Here is a 21,920-nt window from a genome sequence, read left to right as displayed (position 1 = left end):
GACACTTCTTTTTTTTTTTTTTTTTTTTTTTTTCTTTACTTCCTCGTTGCGTCGTTTCCTTTCCTTCCGCTGGCTGCTCCTCGATACTGGTTCCCCCATCATAATGAACCGAAGAAAATTGATCTCGTCATGCTTGTTACCGACCGCCTTATTATCAATCGGCTCGCTGACGATTCGCGATACGAATTCAATTACGCGACTCGGCGTTTACGACCACCCCTTTCGAACAATATTTACGATATAATACGGGATCAGAGGCAAGGAATCAACCCTTTGTAGAGAGAACTTTTCCATCAAAGACGTATTGAATAACCTCGACAAGCCAACCCCTCCTACCGCACCACCCCCTGTCGACTGCGTCAACACTGTGAATCAATTGGAAGAATATTGCAATCGGCTCTTGAATTCAATTCGTTTCTCCGTTTAGATAGTGCATCGCTGCGGATGGGCATCGCTCGAGCAGTAAGTATACAATATTCTATTCGATATTGCCTTAGCGTTTTCATTGTTTTCGTCACGTTCAAAGGCACTGTCCTTAAAAATGATCAAATTTAACACGTGCCATGAAACGCGATGCCGACTAAAGCTCACTGGATGGACGGATTTTAATATCCGACATCAATAGCGATTTCCTTACCCTGGAACGTATTTCAGTACGTTCTGTACAAGAAATGAACAGGAATATTGCGCCAGAAAAGTAAACTAAAGAATTAACATCGATGCGAGATTGAAAAATCGATGATTCCAAAAATAGAGAAAAAGAAAAAAAGAAGAAATGATCGTTTCTTCTTCGAACCGTTTGGAAAACACCGTTGAAAGCAAAGGAGATACTCAAGCGTGAGACTAACACACAATAAGGGTGAAACACCCTGTACGCACGAAACACGAATCTCAGAAATCCAACGACGAAAACAGCAGCCAAGCGTGTCCTTCGCGTTTCCTCGCGCTGCCAAAGTGTTGCTCCGCCGAACAATGCTCCCACGAAACAGAGGAAACGAAGGGATTTCGTCCCTCGAGACTAGACGGAACTAGACGCCGCGCGAGTAAACGCAAACGGGCGAGCACCGCCTTCAGACGCGATTTCTGCGGCCGTCGGGTTACGCGAAATGGGATCCATTTCGCGATTTCCTGCGAACACGATCTACGGAGTATAGAAGGAGAAGCAGAAGTTGAGGACGACGTGGGAGGGGAGAACAGCCCGAAGGAGGATCGTCTCGGAGTCGACGGAATACAATGGCGCGGATCGTGGCTGCTGCCTCGTATGCCCTTCGGTTATGGTAAACGCACGGTAAGTCGAGATACCGTGCACAGGTATATGCCCTGAGCCGCTTAGGTTACAAAACAGAGGCGGTAATTAGCTCGACCGGCGCCGGCTCATCCCCTACTTCTCCTCAGTTTTCTTTTTTCTTTTTCGTTTTTTTTTGCGACGCTACGACGCGTTTCTTTGCAACACCCACGATGAAACGACAAGAAGAGCGAGTCTATGGGGGTGGTTCTTGGATGTACGCGTTTATATAGCACGATACGAGATGGAACGAGGAGAGGTACTCGTGGAAATGCGAGACGTTTCAGCCTGATCATCCCCTAATCCGGGAATTCATAACGAGTTTATCTTGATAGTTTGGATGGAATTTATTATTTTAGCAGAAACGTTGTTATATTTCTATTTATTACATTGTAATGAATTATCAGCCATTTTAATCGATGCTGAAAGGGTTAATGAAATCACAAATATGACCAGACAAAGGATCTGAAAAAATTGTACGAAGGACATATTACGTACTATAATTTTTTTTTTTTTTGTAATTCTCTGATTACTATAAAAATTATTCTTCTCTTTATATCGTACGGAATTTTAAAAGAATATTCTTCTTTACAAATTTTACACGCGACAACGATTTAATTTAAAATCGTTCCGCACGTTCACCAATAACGATTCATCTGCGCTTTCTCTTCTTCGTTCGCCAGCCCGGCCAACCATAAACACTGTTTATACAAACGTTTCTTTCTGTATATCTTTCCTCGCGCCTTCTTCTTTTCCCTCCGTCTGTTTACCCTGAAAGTCATACACCGAGCGCAGAATTCGCTCGTCCATATTTCCACCAGAGGGGTTTCCTTCAAATATTCCCGGACGCTCCAACCACCTTTTAACGTCCATGCAGCCAGTGACCATAATGGCGGGCCAGCCACTCGTCGACGCAGGGAAGCGTTCGACTTTCCAAAAGCATTCGCTCCTCGATGCTCCTCCGCTGTGATACATCGTATCCCATTCTCCCTATCGTCAACTCAATCACCTTTGTACCAGTTTGCTTTCCGTCTCTCTGGAAAATTCCAGGCTTTATATTCTCCGGCGGTAAGAGCAACGACGGAAAACACTCTGCCCATTCACCGACGGTGAAAAGGAATGGCAAACTCCAGCGAACGAACGAAAACGTTCCGTTCCAAAGGACTCTCCGTAAAGGATCACCGGAGTCACCTTGCAACTCTCCGTCGAACTCTTCAACGTCTCGAGAGCACAACGTGCACTCTTTCTCTGCTGCTAAACGTCTCTGACCCGTTTCAATAGAATCTTGCTCTCGTCGTCGTCGTCTCTGCTCTCTCTTTCTCTCTCTCTCTCTCTCTCTCTCTCTTTCAACCCGTTCTTTCTCTCTTCTCTCCGCGACACGTACTTTATTCCCAACTGGAAACTCTCTCTTCCCAACTTCCGTGCTCGTTGCACCTTCCTGGCTTTCGTTGCAATGGCCTGGCTCGGCCATTGGCGTCTCGCTCGCGCCAGCAGCCAAAGTGGATTGCACCGAGGATTATCCCCCATGCACCGTTGACCCTCAGTTTACCGGTACATCGTGAAATCCTGTTTCGCCGGGCCGCTGCATTAGGATAATGAACCTCGTAAAGTAATCGGCAGCCGAACCATTCGGCAAGTTGCAGCTTGATGATGATGCCAACGCGTCCGACCGCGGTTCAGGCAAAGACGCCTTTGAACTGTTCGATTCGATCGCTCTGTGCGCCATCGACTGACAGAGAGGCGAGTGTTTCGATTGCGACTGGTACTTTGCCGAGGATATTCCGCTCGAGAATCTTCGGAGACTCCCTTTGCCTCCGTGTTTCGATCCAATTGGAAATCGAGTCGGATCGATTCTGTTTTTTGTTAATTTCTTAATTTCGCTGTGTCGTTTGTATCATTGTGTCTTCTCTCGTGTATTATTGTCTCAATTCATTCGTGTTTCTTTTTTTTCTTTTTTTTTTTTTCTTAGCAGATTTAGAATTCATTAACAATGAAGAATATTTCAAGTTCACTTATCGCGCGAATTTCCAAAGTCATTTTAGAAAGCAGTGCTTGTGACATTTTTTTTTTTTATCACTAAATGATGAAAACAAATGTATGCAACGTGGATTAAAATTTCTCGATTGAAGAGTTATCGTCATTCGAAAAAAGAAAAAAAAAATCGCTCAACAATCTACCCGAACAATCTACTCTTTACTTCGTACTTTAAAGCACGAAACTTTTATTTCACTGCACTTGAGTTCGTTTCTTAAAAGATATTATTTTACATGGAAATAAATGAGTGAAGGTACTTTTTCTTCTCTTGAAAGCATTACAAATTCCAACTATGGAGACTAAAAAACTTTTCTCGCAACTTTATAATCATCCTTTGATTTTGGAAATTTGTCTTACAATTTTTTTTTTTTTTTTTCTTTTGCACAAGCATCTAAGCATCGAATCTTGCACGCGTACTTCTCACAGAGAAAAAAGTGAGATATGAAAAACGAGCAATTAGAATACAAGTTACCACCCACCACCCTGCGATATGAAGTTCGATCATCGCGTCCGAGTGGAAGAGGACGGATCGTTCACGAAAGCCCATCACGTCGTATCCTATGTCACGTAATTGTCCGCTTCCTTGGCCGTGCATCGTAACTCGTCGTCTCTGCTCCGAATACTAAAGCCGCGTAACTCGTTAATAAATCAAACGAAACAGCTCGACAAATCCGTCAGCGTAGTGGTTGATTCCCACCTCATGAGGTGAGGCGCAATCGTGTTTCCACCATCACGTTTGCCGAAAGTTCAACGCACGAGCCGGCGTTTGAACATCTCTCTCTGTCTCTGTGTGTGTTTCTGTCGTTCTCTCTCGGTCTGTGAGTGCAAGAAACCTCGGTTCGACGAAAAGTCGAACGCTTTCGCACGCCCTTGCGCTTCCGAAGGGAAGAAGCACTCGTGAAAGAGCTTCCTTGAAAGGAGAGACAATCCGGAGAGCGTACGCGTGACGCGTGTACGTGACACGCGCGCTTCTCGCCGCTCGTCGCGACGCGTATGTGCACGCCGAGATACCGTTATCCGGAGTCGTCACGCGCTCGATACGTCACGCCGCGACGAAACCCAGTCAATCATAATTAGTCGACTGCGGATGTTTACATGTTTCTGTAAAAGGACTGCAGCTCGGATCGAGAGATTGTCGCAAAGAGTACTGAACTGCCTGTATCTTTTCGGCAGTCTACGCTATATTTGTTGATTGTTACATGTACTTTGAGGATTTTCGTTCAAGATTTATAGTTTAGTGGCTGGTCCATTTTGGCAATTTCAATTTTGGCCATTTACTTTAAACACAGTGTTTGAAACGAGGAATCAATCGGGACTGGTTGAAGAAAGTTGTAGACACAGAGAAGCTAATAGCAAGTACAGATTATGGTTGGTGTGTGCAGTGAGTGCCGAACGTTTAGTGAAAATAATCGTATTTTAGAAATAGTAAGAATAATCTGTGTGATTTAAATTTCCCAATCGAACAAATGGATCTGATCGAGCGGAGCACACACACACACACATACAAAAACGTTAACGCGTTTCGCCGCGGAATCGCGACAGGAATCGAACGAAGAACATTGTAACGAAACGCGTCGTTACAGCGTCATCGTCAAGGATGACGAAAGTGATTGATACTCTCCGGCGAGAAATATCGTTCCGAGAGAACGATACAAAAACTCGGGGCGTCGGCGTCAGGAAATCGGTGAAAGGAAGCGTGCAACGTTTTAATACGCCGATTACCGCAGTTGGCAAACGGACTTCATAAAGCTACGATTCGAGAAAACGAGCGGCAAAACCGCGGTTGCTGGAGCTGGTGAACAGGAACGGACGAGTCGGGGATCCCCCATCAGAAACGGATCACTAGTTTCAACTATGCACGCGAGGAGAAATTTTAGATTTTTTAAAATGAAATTTTTTTTTTAAAAAAAAGGGGAAATTTTTTTTTTTTTTTTTTTTTTTTTTTTTTTTAATGACAGGTGTTTTAATAATTTCGATTAAAATGAATATAAAAGTTCTGGCGAAGGCAAATATTGGGACAATTAAGAGATTGTTACTATTGAACCAAAAATGAACTAAAGATGGACCGAGGCACTGACCGAAGAGACGAGAGTTTTGAAACTTGAACTTTGGATGTAAGAATAAATTATAGATTCTCGGGACTGAATTTTTTTTTTCCCCGTATTGTAAGGAAATTTTCTATTTGTGATAAATGTGTGATATTATTTGGTGATAAATAAATGTTCCAGTGAACATAAATATACATTATTTGGAAAGATTTTATTGAATTGGCCAAAGGAGAAGCACAAAAATTCTGCTTGAACTTTAGACATGAGAATGAATTTTACATCTTTCGAGACTGAATTTTTCCCTCCGCGCTGTAACGGTGTTTCTTTTCTATTTATGTCAGGTGTTTTTGTAATGGACAGAGTGTTTTAGTGAATGTAAATATAAATTGTTCGAAATTAAGGGGTGGTTACTACGAAAGATTTTATTGCGTGGACCAAAGAAACAAGACTTCTGCGCACAATGATCATAATAAAAATATAATAAAAATATAATACAAAATAATACAATATAATACAATACAATAAAAATATAATACAATATAATAAAAATATAATACAATGATCATAATAAAAATATAATACAAATACTCTGATCCGTCCAGAAAATTTTATCCCCTCAAACGGATAAAACAATAAACATTCTTCCTGAACGCAAGCTTCGCAACGGCGACGATAAAATCGGTTTTCTATTCAACTTCACTAAAACGAGGCCAGCCAAATGATGGAAACCGAACGACGAACGAGAGGAACCCTGGTGATTCGATTCGGTCAGATTTGAAGAATCACCGGCTACCGGCGAATCTCCGGATGATGGAAGATTCTCGATCGACAGCCCTCGCTACCGGTGGTACCAGCGTCGCGTTCGAGATAAAGCCGCGCAGATCGAGCGGTGATAGCGGCTCGTACACAAGCTCGCAGCGACAGATCCCGCGCGAGCCTCTTGGTCAGACGGAGAGGAATACGTCCAAAGAGAGGAACAGAGATAAAGGAAAGATAGATAGATAGATAGATAGAGAGAGAGAGAGAGAGAGAGAGAGAGAGAGAGATGGTGGTATAGACCGGGAGAAGCCGAACGAAAGGTGAAGGAAGAAGAGGGAGAGGCGAGAAAAAGGAGAAAGAGCCTTTACGGTCGGCGTCACGCTGTCGGGTACACCGGTTTCGCTCTCCTCCCCCTTCGCCGATGTTCTCCACCAGCGCAAACACACGTTTACAAACCTACACACACACACACACACATGCACACACACGCATACATACATACATACACACGATGTGGTTCTAGCTGACTCGCGAGGCGCGCTCGCGCTCTCTACACGCGCAATATCGCGAAACCCTGCACCAGGGACTCGCGCTGATGTGCCTGCGTGCCAGATAATTGTATGTAATTGCCGGGTAGGATAATTAGCGATCAACAATAAACCTCTACCTCGCTCTGCACGCTTCCACCCGCTCCTCTTTGTCCGGCGTCGCGGTCGCTGTTGCACGTGTGCACGGACGAGGGACACACAGGGATGGGATGGGATCATGTCCGCTTACGTCCGCTCGGTTTCGATATCTAAGTTACGTTTCACGGGTTTCACCAGCGGTACTCGAGATTCTGTATTCGTGCGCGTCACGTAGCGCACTCATTTTGTACAAAAACTGGTTCCGAGAATGAGTACCTACAGGTCTGGAAAAACAGGTAGTCATAAGTACGTAATTCGATGTTCGCAAGGTTCGGAACACTCGCGAATGATTACCAGAGTCTTGGAAATCGGAATTCTCGTTCCGTTGAATGTGAAAACGACGCCGTTTGCGTTTTATGTGCCTGATTGATAAAGCCGATACGCGTGATTAATAAAAGCACGTAACGTCTAATCGCGTGTAACGTGAATCGATACGGCATCAATTACTTCGATGTTACAATTAATTAATAAGCAATGCTTGCTGAAGAAGAGTATTTTAATCACGTGTAACATCAATTGATACGATATCAATTACTTCATATTTACAACAGAATGTTACAATTAATTAATAACTGATGCTTGCCGAAGAAGAGTATTCTAATCACGTCAATTGCTGCACATTTACGACACAACGTTACAATTAACAATTAATGCTTACCAAGGAAGAATATTCTAATCTTCGCATCAAATGCATAACGTCAGAATTACCATAATGTTGCAACAACCGGTGTTCACCAGAGAAGAACCTCGTTAACCACTTGCGCTGTCAACTGATTGCGGACCATAACGAGTGACCAAACTCTTCTTTTTCAACATCGTCGGTACGACATCACTGGACAGAAATTATTGACAAGTAATAAATTTATTATCTGTTTTGCCTGGATTATACTTAAATATACAGTGGACGAAATTTGTAATAAAGGGACAGTAATATTCCTTAGTATAAAAACCTAAGTACATGTTATGTTAATAAAATTGAAAGTCGGTTCGGAATATGAGGGAATAATAAGAAGTAAAAAGACAACTTAACAAACAAAAAAATTCCTTTATTTTTTTTATAAACAATATATAACAATAAAACGCACAACTATAAAGTGAAATTTGCATAGGGACAGTCAACTAAAATGTTATGAAAGACAAAAGTACTGCAGTATTAATGTTTAACATTTCCACCTTTGTGACTAATTACGTCCTATTCTTCATGCTGGAAACCAACATTTGCATTGTTGCAATATCAATTTCATTCCATTCTCGCCTCGTAGCGTTTTCTAGTTCTTTGCTGCGTTGTTATTACTGAGAAACTATTGCAATTTTGGGAGGGAAAAAAATTCTCGACGTGCGTGGCAAGAGGTTAAAGAGGCTCGAACCTACCTGCAAGGTTTACTTGCAGGACCCCACTCTGCCAGCTCTCTGTGGCACCTACGCGTTAAACAGTCCCCTCTTCCTCTCTTCAACGATCGCGAGCGTCCTCCGCCTCGTCTTCACCCCGTTCCATTTATCTATTATCTATTTCTCCTCTTTCCTCCCTGGCGAAGGTTCCATTTAGCGCAGAGAGGTTTCGTAGGAAGAAAGGAGGGCGTCGAAGCGTTGCACGGTAGCCTGCACGGCTTCACGACCGAGGCCTGTAGGCCCGGGGATGCTGCTAATAATATGCTACGCGAGTAGACGCGTTACTCGCGCTACTAGCAGCCACTGGCCAGCCCGTGGAGCATGCAACGGAGACGGATATAGCAGGGACGGTGGAAACAGGAGCTAGGTTTGATGAGAGGCTGCACCGATTCAGCGCAGCGTGGTAGCCCCCTCGGCGTAAAGCTCGGTCTCGTTCGATCGATCGACGAAGCGCCAGGCCAGGACTCTCGGCCAGCTTTGACCAAGGGAGAGAGAGAGAGAGAGAGAGAGAGAGAGAGAGAGAGAGAGAGAGAGAGAGAGAGTGAGTGAGAGAGACCACCGTCTCTGGGATCTGACGTTATCATATAATGGAGCCATGTCGTGAAATTGGAATCCGGCGAATGCTTTTGTACGAGCGCGCGCGCGTTCCCGATTATTGCCATCCGAGCCCTTCAACTTCTCCGCGCGCGCTCGAATTATTTTAAATTACGCGATATTTTTTTATTTCTTTTGAATTCGTTTCTCTTCGCTGTTTTGTTCGGAACTTATCCGCGCACGCTCGAATTATTTTAAACTGCGTGATATTATTTCAATTCATACCCCTTCGCTTTGTCGTTTGGAAGTCGTATTGAGCTTACATCCGCGCACGCTCGAATTCTTTTTTAAATTACGTGACATTTTTTTTAGATTCGTTCATACCCCTTCGCTTTGTTTGGAATTTCGTTCGAAAGCGTTTAATTTTTTTTCTATCCAGCTAGTCTGTTCTTTTTCTGATATCAGCAATAATTCGAAACGATCGAGCATGCCTGACCGATTGCGAGTTATGATATCATTTTTCTCTGGAAACTTCGTATTATTGTCAAAAATAATGCAACAGTAATACAACAGAGCTGAACGTGGATCATTTTCTTAGGATCTTGCGATCGATTGGTTGGAGAATGACGACGAGGAAGATCGTTATTTTGGAGGGATGATGGTACGCGTGGATCAGAGGCCAATCGAGTCTGGGGATACGAGTAGTTTCGAGAGGACTTTGAAGAGCAGGTTCGTGGGAACACGAGACAGTTCGTCTGGATTGTCGTAACATGCCCGCGAGTTAAGTAGCTACAAGTGCAACAGGAGCTCGGATGATACAATGGTGTCCCAGTTTTTCATGGACCAGCTCGAGCTTCGTGTCGTGGAAGGATTGCCTTCGAGAACACGTGCGATAATCGTGGACAAGGAAACTCAGAAACTGCAATTATAAAATTTAATCTAATTAGAAGATTACGGAGGTACTTAGCGTCGTGCAAGTTACTCGAGAGCGAGTTGATACTTGAAGCCCATGAGAATCTTCGTAACGTTTCTGATACTCCATGTAACTTCACAGTGACAGTCAAGGGTTCAATGAACTTTGATATCCAGTCAAGTGAATTTTTAAGCACTTGGAAGCTCTTTCGTTTCCAGAACGTTTCCATTTTGCAAAAGTTTCATTGCAAAATGTATTCGTGAGATCGTGCGCGACGAAGGATTAACAAGATGAGAAACTCAAGTGCAAGGAATAGAGTTTTTATTTATATATTTGATGGAAAATTATTTCGAAGCTTCTTTCGTGTAAAAAACAACACTGTCGTAAATTTATGAAAAAGAATGAATTAATCAAATGATCCACTTTTCCACCATTTACAATTTTACTACGGTGGCTCCCAAATATTGAAACTCTTATAACTTACAATAATAAACTTGGGCTCGTTTTAAAGCTTGAAGCATCTAGTGTCAAAATACAAATTCATTTTACATTAAGATGTTTCTACATTTTTCAACAGGTAGGAAAACAAAGACACTTTTCCTCTCAAAAATACTACAAATTGTCATAATATACGACATACGTTGAAAAATTTATTTCGTGACTGAAATTGTAATAAATTTGAAGATTGAGAAAGTCTCCCTTTTATGAATTCGACGTAGGATTTTTCGTCGCTACTTATTGATTTTTGAACATTAGGTTTCAAACAAAAATTCAAGAAATCGTAACATGTTCGATACAATATTCAAAGTTCAATAAATTAACGAAAAAAAAAAAAAATCGTACAGCAAGTTTTGAAAGATCGTCGTAAAAGAAAGGCTTCAATCTTCAAGTCGTAGATTCAGTGGCAAAGAAAATTTTCCCATGATTCTACGTATCGTGACAATTCATAGCATTTTCGAGAAGAAAAGTATCGTCTACCATATAACGTAAAAATTAAAATAAATCGTTACAATTAGAAGAAAATGAACGATAGATTTTGATAGTAGAGGCATCGAACTTGCCCAACTTTATTGTTCGATCGTGCAATTTCTTTTCACAAACCTGTAACAGGAATATTATGTCGGAATATTAATGGTATATCGTAGATTAATCTCCGTGAACCGATCGACTCGCCGACGTCTTAAACGACGACGTGCCGCAGTGACTGTCTGCGTAATTAGGCGGTCGAGCCGCGCACCTGTGCATTCCCATGACGTGTCTCCCATGCGGAACAATCGGACGATGGCGAGCGTGCAAAAAAAAAAAAAGAAAAAGGAAAAAATCTTCGATTTGTCAATACAGGATCTCGGCGGAGATTAGTCACGCGCGATCGTAATACCTTGCGAACACGGGCCAGGGCTCGCCTCGATATCCGTCAGCGTAGATCGACCAAGGGTGAACGGCGATTAGTCGATCGAAATCCCGGCGTCTTCGAGTCTGTCCTCGGGGATCGGGCGTCGAGTAAACGATGGCCCGCGAGAATTTCGAGATGGCTCTGCCATTGAAATTGATACGGTCGAACGTGATACCGTGAAATTTTGGTATTCGATGGGTGGAGAGCAGAGACGAGGATTTGGGGGATTTACTGTGATGGAAATAATTAATCCTTTGGTTTCGTTTGAGTGTTCTTTTTTTTGTGTTAGGACCGATGAAATTTGCAGCGGAGGAATTAAAGGGATAGGAGAATATGTGCAACGCGATGAACAATACAATCTATTTATATATTTTATTAAAAGTTATTCAAATGTCTAAGAATACACATGGGGAAAATTATAAATTGGTCATTTCGATGTTAAAGGGTTATTTCATAAATGTTGAATTTGATCGATTATTTTCACAGAAACGAGAAACTACTCATTTACAAAGGAATGAGGGAATCAAAATATTCACCAAGCTAGATATGTATTTGATATAGCTAGACTATCTTTTACGCCTGAAAATATTTCCCAAAAACACGTAAAAATTCGACGATCGAGTTATCAAGGAAGAAAATATATTTTAAGGAACTGATAGATTCTAAATTCCAAGTATAAAATAGCTCAATGAATACAGAAAGTCTCAACTCCGATTATTATATATCAACATCGAGTATGATTGGAGTTACAGTTTGATTCTATGATTGAGACAGTGGTTTGATATACATAGTTTATTACATATTGTATATAGCTTATTATTTTTCTAGAAAAGCATAGTTTATTGTATTTCTGCTTCAATTTTCTGCCATCTCTATAATCCGAGTGCTGCTCCCGAAAAATGAAAAATAAAGCTACTTTGCAGTTATTCCTCTAACGTTCTTTATACTCTGAACACTAGTTCCAAAAAAGTGAAAAATAAAATCACTCTGCAGTTATCCTTCTGATCTAGATTAGATGCTCCCAGGTGTTTCTAAAAAAGTAAAGAACTAAAATTACTCTGCAGTTATCCCTCTATAATGGATACATAGTCTAGGTTAGACAGCTCTCTATTTATCGTAATTCAAAATCCATAAAATATTCGTTTATCGATATATATCAACATCGGGTTACAGTTTAATTCTATGATTGGGACAGTGGTTTGATATACGTCGTGTATCTCGATTTTGGATAACGGTGAAGCAGTTTGTCAACTGGCTTCGATGTAGCAAGGATTGTTAATGGTGAAACAGAGAACAGATGAATGTAGTGTATCAACGTGTACCAAAACTCTGTTTCTCTTTCTCTTTCTCTTTATCCTTCTCTTCCATTTTTCATCACTCTCTCCTCCTTCTCCCTTCTTTATCACCATCTCTCCCTTTTCGCACAGTACGTTCGAATATTGCTGGCTCGGTAACTGGCTCGAAAAAATGCCGTATAAATTATGCTTCCGCGCTACTGTAATTTCTTAGTCATAACGGTGATCAATTATAGAACGCAGATGCGAGTGAGATGATCAGGCGGTATCAGTTGGAAACGCGGGTTGTGGCGAGAAGGCGCGAAGAAGAAGATAGCAGCACGTGATGCAAAGGGAGCAATCATACACGCGTAACTCGAGAAAGAAAGGAAGGAAACAGACGGACGCTAAGAAACTAGCGATATTATCGAAATTATAGGTCTCGGATTTATTTATAAAAACACGCGAGTGTTCATGGCAAAGCTACAAGTAGAAATACAGACGACGATTCCGAGCCAGAGAAATATAAATTCTTCGGGAAATTGGTTTTAGGTCAGACCGTGTATTTTTGTGCAAATATGTCTGTCTTTTCGCATTACTTGCGTTAATTAATCTCGTTCTTCCAAGTCTCCGACAAACAAATATAAAAACCCGTCGCGTTACGTAAATTCAATAATGAAAAAAAAAAAAAATGTCTTAAACTGTAATGTCCCAGATCAATTTTTGTTCCATCTGTACTTGTCAAACGTATCGTTTAATTTCAGTCACCTGCACACGTTTGGCCAGACTTAATTATAAACTTCCATCTATCGCTATTGACGCGAAGCGAAGAAAATTCGGTCGACGAAACGGCGTCAAGTGTTGGAAAATCGAAAGCGGAAGAAGAGCAGATTGTCAGCTGATAGGAGGACAAAAGGTTCGGCGCGGTGACGGAGCGATCGGATCACGACCTACGAAGCTTTTCGAAGCGGGCCGCGATCGAAGCGTGGAGCGTGGGTCGCCAGAAATAGAAGGGAAGATACGTGAATTCGTAACCGGCCGGTTCTTCGCCCGACTCCGTCGAAAGAAGACGACGAAGGAAGGGGTCGAAGAAGAAGAAGAAGAAGAAGAAGAAGAAGAAGAAGACGACGACGACAACGGGCGACGAGGAAGGAGAAGAAGAAAGGAGGACGCGCGGAGCCGGCCCCGCGCGCGGTTTATCAACCTTATCTCCCTCCTTCTCTCGCCCTCCTGCTTCCTCGTGCGCGTCCCGCAGGCGAAAAACAAAGTCAGTAAAGTTACGGCGAAACGCAAGCAACACGAAACGAGGGTCAAAATCCTTGCGCTTCGAAGGATGCTGCTGCTGCCGTTGCCGCTGCTTGCTGCCGCCGTACGCTTGAGGGACGCTCCGAACCGACCGGCGGTGAAGGAAGAGGCGGTTGAGGAGGAGGAGGAGCAGGAGGAGGAAGAAGAAGAAGAGAAGCAAGAAGAAAGACGAGGCGAACCGAGACGCGGTGGTAGTGGTGATGACTCCGAAGGGAAGAGGAAGAGGAACGAAGCGAGTCGAGCGAGGAAAACAAACCGCGAACGTGAGGGTTCGAGCGAGATGAAATATATATATATACGTATGTATATATATGTATATATATATAGAGAGAGAGAGAAAGAGAGAGAAAGGAGCAGGCAAGAGGGAGGAAAACAGAGGAGGGGAAAAGGAGCAAGAAGAGTAAAATGGATAAGGGGTGTAGGAAGAGGGGGGAAGGGTAAAGCTACTGCGCGTTAGCTGTGCCTGTAGTACTCTACCTTCGCGGCCTCTGCCACCTCCACCTCGACCGGCTCACCTGAAGACAAGTTACCCCGCAATAAAAACACCGAGAAAATTATATGCCTCCCGGCCGCGCGCGCCAGCGCCGAGCAAAAGGACCACTTGGCTTTCCCTACGAACGTGCGGGGTAAAGGAGAGCAGAGGACAGAGAGAAGGAGAGAGAAGAGAGAGAGCAGAGAAAGAGAGAGAAAGAGCCGGCCCATGGACCACGGTTGGAAGGAGAGACGAAAGGATACCGAGACGAAGAAACCGGGCTATCGGCGGAGAACGAGCGAGACGCCGCGTTCCGAGAGAGAAAAAACCACGACGCGCAGCGGAACGAGGAGAATGGATGGAAGGAGGGAGATGGGAAAATGAAGGAAGAACGTTCGAGGGAGATGATCGAAAGGGATAGATAAAGATAGAGTGAGTGAGTGAGAGAGAGAGAGAGAGAGAGAGAGAGAGAGAGAGAGAGAAGATGGAAGTTGCGAAGATGGTCTTCGTCTTTCTCGGTTGGGCTCTAAGGCTCGGCGTGGAGCCGCTGAAGGAAAAGGACTGTATAAAGGAAGAAACCGTGCATCGCCACGGAAGCCTCGATCAAGCCACTAAGGCCGACGTCTCTCTAATACACTGGCTGTTCCATCCCGGTTGCAACGTAAGGTCTCGTTCGGGTTCGGTCTATTGTGCATGGAAACGCGTCTTTTTATGCGCTCGGCGTCCTGGAAGGATCGGTGATCCTCTTGTGCAGTGGCGTCGTGCGCGACCGTCCTCTTTCCATTTCATCTATACTCTCTCTCTGTCTCTCTGTCTCTCTCTCTCTCTCTCTCTTCTCCCGTGTCGTTGGGATCGTTGTTCGAAATAGGAAACAAGGAAACAACATCGCGATTTCATCGTTCGCCGATTAGAATAATATTCTAGACAGTGAGGCTGCGAGATCCACTCTCTTGATCCGTCTACGGTATCGGACGATCTATCGTTGCGCGTAGATCGTTATCGATCGTCCAGTCTCGGACTGGATTAAAGCGAGCTTGTTAAACGCTCGTTCCGCGAGATCATAAGCACGTACGTACGTACGTATGTACATATGTAAAGCAACGTGGAAACGAGCGTTCGATCGGCATCGCGAGAAGGAGATCGACGATCGTTTTTTTTACGCGCGAGACGCGTCGTCGACTAAAATCGATACGAGATCACGAGCTGCTCTCTCGCGCCCGTATTCCGAATAAAATTCAGGCCAGTAACGATCTCCCGGTGACGAACGGGGAACGACGACTGGTTTTCGTGCTGGAGCGAGCGAGACGGCGACACAACAGACCAGTCCGGCCAGCTGATGAGCCGGTTCTCCGATATACTTTTGTTTCCTCTTATTTCCTCGCTTCCTTTGCCCCCGCTGTCTTTTTTCCACCCCTCTTCCTCCCCCTACCTTTTTTTCTCTCCTTTTTTATCGCCAAAGGATTCTCGTTCGAGAAGGGACCCGTTCGCGGTGTATTTATACCCAACTCTCACTGGTTCCTCCTCCGTTCGCCCGTTTATACGTGACTCCGAATTTAAGAGTCCCCCATCCTCCCCCCTCCGCGGCAGGCGACGCGTACACGCCTCGCGACTTAACGAGCTTTTTGTATATTTCCAAACGGTTGGACGTCTCCTCGGAGTTTCGTATCGTCTAATTTCCTCCTCGTTCCGCTCTTCGAAACGACAGCCGCGGATAGAGAGACCCGATACGATACGCGTTCGATACGTAGTATCGACGGTAAAAAATTTAACGACTCGCTCGTAATGAAAACCGAGGCGAGTAGAACGACGTACGGTATGCACCGTAGTGCGAGTCGTTTCACGCGAGTGTATCTCCACGCTTCTTGCGAGCGTTTCCTCCGGCTTGTTGTTTACGCCTTCTCGCTGGAACTGGGACAAGCGAGACAGGCGGCCACTCGATGGCACACGCTCGGTCGAGAGACACCCGATGAGATTAGAGGTTTATCTGGACTTTATGTGATCTTCCCGCAGGGAAACGTGGCGGCGTAGAAATTCGACGCCGCGTCGACACTTTGGCCGAGCCTGACAGTTTTAGAGAGAAACGCGCGCGAAATCTGGCGTGACCCTCGATCGACCAGCGATCGACGTCCCGATATCAGTCAGAGCTGGCAATGAGATCATTGCTTGGAATAAACGAGGCAATAATTTTATGCCACCGCGCGCGAGCGAGCGAGTAGCAGCACCCTCGCGCTCTATCGCCTGTCTTGGCCACGAACGCGCGGTTGCGCAACCATTTATTTTCCGTTGCGATATACGCGGCGTATAGCGAGGACTGTAGTACAACTGGCCTTGGATGAGATAGGCATTACACGATGGCATAATGCACGGGACACGACAAGCCCAGCTGCGTGCTCGAGGGTCCTGCATCATCATCGTCATCGTCGTTGTTGTTGTCTTCTTCTTTTTCTTCTCTTTCTCCTGCTCGTCCTCTTCAACTTCTCCACTTCTCTTCCTCTTCTTTCTGCTCGTTTTCTTCCTTACCCTCTCGTAGTCTTCTTTTTCTTCTTCTGCCTCGTCTCCCCCTCCCCCTCCTCCTCCTCCTCCTCCTCCTTCTTCTTCTTCTTCTTCTTCTTCTTTCCTCGTGCCCGTTCATTTCCAGAACGCTACCGTTACACGGTGTAAACGCAGATTGGCCGACGTCAGAGGAACCAGCCGGAGGTTGTTCGCGTCGTCGCCACTGGTCAATTAATCCACGTGCTCTCTCCTCTCGTTCCAGGACCAGAGCGACGAAGAGAGACGGGGAAACGGAGGATGAAGGCGAGGCAACCGATGCTATCGGTTATTAGTAACTCGTTTCGCGGCCCTCTCCAGTGCGCTCAAGCCGGCGGCCACTCGCGCGGTCCGCGCGAACCGGAATTAATATCCGAGCACGGCAACGTGAGGATACCTCTCTCTCTCTCTCCTCTCGTATTTTGAGTACTCGTTAGACGCGAACATCGTTGCTCCGGCAACCATTCGTCTCTTGGCCAATGTATTTTTGTCAAGATTCGCTCGCGAAACGGAAGCGATACGCAAGTATCTGTCTGAAAAATAATCAGACTGCATCAATACTCCTTCGTCGAGAAGTACATCCTATATCGCGTTGTGTTCAAATTCCATAAAATCATTGACGAGCGTCCTCGACAGAATTTTATAAAACGATCGCATCGGATCTGATTGCATCGCCATCTTGACCATTTTGTCACCGCAGAAGGAACCTGTTCCCAAATGACACATTGCTCGGTGAAAAAATAAAAGTAAAAACATACTCTGCTGTGTTTCGTTAACTTTGGAGACAAGCGCTTCGTGCAATCGATCGAATCTTCAAAAGTCAAAAGTCTAGAATTATTTCATCGCCGCGGAAGGGATCTGTTCTCAAGGAAATGGCAAATTATCCGCTGAAAGGAATCGTTTGCTCCCTTTCAGTTAAACTCCTCTATCAGTTAAAACTAGAAGCCAAACGAAAGTTTTGAAAACCAGTGCAGTCTCTCCCGGCAGGTGATCCCTCCAGATATTTAGTTATTCCAGTGGCGAAAGCACGTAGCCGATGTCCACGATGGTAATTATCCCGGCGAGCTCTTTACAGTTGCTCCGCACGACCGTGCCCGAGCACGGGCACCCATAAAATCCGACAGCCTGACATTTCTATCCGCGCAACGAGAACGCACCGCTCGCTATCCCGCTGTTTCCAACCGGCCCAGTAATTCCCCAGGCGTCGGTTAACAAGTACACATATCTGCGCCGTACTCGCAAGTTCCAACGCGCAACACTCGCATTTACCTTGATCCAATTAATACCGATTAACCGATCATCATCGATCCGCACCGGGAGCCACCGTCTGTTTGATATACACACGCTCGATCTTGGATCAATCTCCGGAGGAGATCACCGAGCCGATCCCCAACCCCTTCGTTTGGCAACGACTTTCGGCCAGAGTAGAGCGTCCTGATCGTTCGCCGATGGATCTGCACGGCCCCGCGTTGCTCGGCTCTTGTGTACCCGCTCCGTTGCTTGTGTACCAACCATTTGCTACCTAGAAACTACACTGTTTGCTTCGCTAATTAGACACGTAGTACGTACGCATTCTCCATGCTCACGAGACCACACGGGAAGGAGAAGGATGCACGGAAGAGAAAGAGAGAGAGAGGAAGAGAGGGAGAGAGAAAGGGTGAGTAAGAGGGCAACACGCGAGAAAGACGCGTATCTAACACGGGCTGCCAGTATTTGCACGCATTCGAACACGTACGCGGAATATTGATCCCGGCTACGTGACTCCATAGATCAAATCAAACATCGCGGATAACATCCCGCCGGGACGTTTGCACGATTACCTTGGTCCATTGCCTTACTGCTCTGGCCGAGCCGCGTGCTTCTTCGGACCTGTTATCAAAATTGGTACGCGGTACACCCGGTGCGTGTACCGCCGATACGCGTTAGTCTCTCGATTCTAGGAAGAGGCTGGCGTGTTTCTCGATTACGTGGTTTGTGAATGCAGCTGGTATAGAGCGGTTGCTCCAGGTTCTCTATTAGGGACCGACACGGAAGGCCTGATCGACTTTTTTTCTTCTCAGGATGACTGTATCCTTTTTGTTTTTGTCGTTCTTTCGTTTGTTCTTTGATTGTTCCTCTGGTTTGTTGATTTGCTTGACTGTAAGGGATAACCTGCTGGCTGTAAGTTTGGCCCCAGGTTCTCTATTAGAGATCGACTTTTTCTTTTCAGGATGATTGTATCTTCTCCTTTTTTTTTTTTTTTTATCGTTCATTGTTTGACTGTAAGGATGATCTGTTATAAGTTTAGATGAAACGACGGGAGCGTAGATATTTTTGGATTTTTAATTAATTTTAATTCCTGGTTCATATTTAATTGAACTTGGAGACGTTTCAAGAAACTTGGTTCTTCGATATACGTTTTAGATAATTATTTAACATTGGGAAGGAAGAGCAAATTATAAGAGGAGCAAATTCGATTACTTTTACTAAGAAATACGACATTTAAGTACGGAAGCGTGTATTTAATGTTATCTATTTCGTCACAAATACGAACATAATCATCCACTTAGATCATTTTTTACGACAACTTGGCCTACGATATAAATGTCACTTTTCAATGATAATATTTCAAATATTACCACAACTTTACAGCTGGAGCCACAAACTTTTCAAACATCTATTTCAAAGTGAAAAAGAAAAAAAAAGAAGCGGAGCTTGATACTTTCTCACGGTCGTTTAAGAATTTAATTCCCTCTCGAAAGAAACTCTAACGTTTATGGACGCTCGAGGACAATGAAAGAATTGCGCTAACGATAAGTAAAACTCTATCGTGCAAGCGAGCAGGGGAACCTGGATTGCATCAGTTTCTCTAAGTAAAACGGAATCGTGATTCACGTCGACGATCGTCTCTCGAACGTCAGGCGATTACGGTTTTAGGCCTGTAGCGTGTTGGCTACATGCTACGCGACGCGAAGCACCTGCGCTACCAACGTAATCACCAGCGCACTTTTCTCTTCCGTGAGAATGCAACAGACTCATCGGACAGGCATCGTCGTCCTTTAGCTGCCTGAGAAGATTCTCCGTGTCGCGGATCACTTTCGCAATGTCGTTCCACCGAATGAAAACGCGTTCTCGCCGATCCTTCCGCGGTTTTTCCATTCGCACTGACCTACGACACGCCATATCCATTTGCCTCGGCTGTGTGCTCCCCGTGTTTCGTAAATTCGTCGACTTTCACGCGGAAAAGTAGTACAACAGTAGGCTGTTTTAATTTGCCTCTTGACAGTATGAAACATTTTGACATTTCATCACCATTAAAGCACGGTACCAAGGTGAAAATTTATTTAGACTTTATGCCAATAAATTTATAAAGACTTTATACTTACGTCATGCACGTGATAAAGTATCTCGAATTTTCGTTATCAACGTGTGATGAAAAAATTATTACAACCATGTTGGCGAAATTTAGAACGCAATCTAAAAATATAGATATAAATATAAATATGAATATACATAGACAGAGATGTAAATATAGATATAAATGGATATAGATAGAGACTAGAAAATGAATATTTGGTACAGTTATAGGACTCGTGAAAATATTTCAACTCAAACACACTGGCGTGATAAACTATTTTGATATATATATTTAATATTTCGTTACTATTGCGACGAGATGACGTTTCTAATGCAGAAAGAAAAATTCATTTGGATACGAAATATACGAAGCAGATTCTATTTGCTATAATGTACGGTAAACGAAGCAAATTTCTAATGAATTAAAAAATTGTACGGTAATCTACCGACGAGAGATGATGATATTACAGCAGTAATTGTTCCATACTTATCTCTGTCTTTTCGATGTTTCAACGGTGAAAGCTAGTGTTTCTTCATAATCATTGGTAATTGCCTCGGACGTTTTCCATCGCGCATTACCGAGTCTGTTCAATCATCGGTAATAACAAAGCTCGAATCACGTCATTCGTAATTGTACGCAGTATCGCTCTTCGTTTTCGATCTTCGATCAAGTCGCAACAAAAAATTGAACATACGAGAGCGACAAAATCGAAGCGAAGGCTCATCATTACATGAAGATTTTTATTTATTTAGGTTTCGTTTTCGCACCAGAACGTAAACATGGCGAGAAGCGTCGACCGTTGCGAATATAAAACAACACGTCAACACGATGGTCCAGATTTACAACTGTGTGCCCAACGCCAGTTCGCCAGGCTACCGAATTTACCGAATTGCTTTTTGCTTGCGGTCTCGCGGGCGAGAATAGGCGTTGAGAAGGGAGAAGAAGAAACGATCGTGATGGAATATTGCCTGGCGAGACTCTTGTCGTTGCATCTTGCAGGTGAGACTTACGGAGAGATGTTCTGACGATGTTTGTTGGACAATGAATAAAAATTGATATAAATAATATTAGTCCACCTAATTTATTAGGAATTGATCGTAAGATAGAATAAGCAAATAAAAAGTATCATTCTGGTTTAATGTGAGAAGGAGTAATTATTGGATTTGCTATTTTAAAATTATCTGGATCTCTTAATATATAAGGATTTTGTAAATTAATATATATATATAAAAATTAATAAAATAAAAATAATTGTAATTATATCTTTAATTATAAAATATGGATAGAAAATAATTTTATAAATATCATTTTTTGAATGATTAGGATTTGTTAAGCCAGAAATATGTAAAATTATTAAATGTAAAAATACTATTATTGTAATAATTAAAGGTAAAATAAAATTTCAACAATTATTTGTCCAATATAAGGTAATGCTGATAATAAATTAGTAATTACTATAGCTCCTCAAAATGATATTTGTCCTCATGGTAATGCATATCCTAAAAATGCAGTTGTTATTGATAAAAATAAAATTATCCTACCAATTAATCAAACATAATTAGGTAAATGAATAATAAAATAAATTTCGTCTAATATGAATATAAATTAATAAAAAATAAAATGATGCCCCATTTATATGAATTAAACGAATTAATCATCCTGAATTTATATCTTTTGTAATATGAGAAATTCTTTTAAAAGCAAAATTAATATTTGGGCAGTAATGTATAGATAAAAATAATCCTGAAATAATTTGATAAGTCGGTGAAACAATTCTTAATAATAATCTCGTAACTTTTTGATCATCTTGTGAAAATAATTTTAAATATAATATAATATAATATAGTATAAAAATTATAATATAATATAAAATTATAATATAATATAAAAATTATAATATAATACAAAAGAATATTGTCATAACGAATTTATTGTAAAATTTGGCAATTATCATTTATTATT

The 21,920-nt window shown here is 43.0% G+C and overlaps 1 long non-coding RNA gene across 1 annotated transcript; it reads left to right on the top strand.

The window, feature by feature from the left end:
* The first annotated feature begins 17,773 nt into the window (after window positions 1-17,773).
* On the top strand, window positions 17,774-21,332 carry LOC122532616. Its single transcript, XR_006307548.1, has 2 exons — window positions 17,774-18,278; window positions 20,711-21,332. It is a non-coding gene; the product is annotated as an uncharacterized LOC122532616 (long non-coding RNA).
* The last annotated feature ends 588 nt before the right edge of the window (window positions 21,333-21,920 follow it).

This window comes from Frieseomelitta varia, unplaced genomic scaffold, assembly GCF_011392965.1.
Source record: "Frieseomelitta varia isolate USP_RPSP 00005682 unplaced genomic scaffold, Fvar_1.2 scaffold_140, whole genome shotgun sequence".
In the NCBI taxonomy this organism is placed as follows: Eukaryota; Metazoa; Arthropoda; class Insecta; order Hymenoptera; family Apidae; genus Frieseomelitta; species Frieseomelitta varia.
Note: the sequence above shows the minus strand (reverse complement) of the source record. Positions and strands in the feature narration are given on the sequence as shown.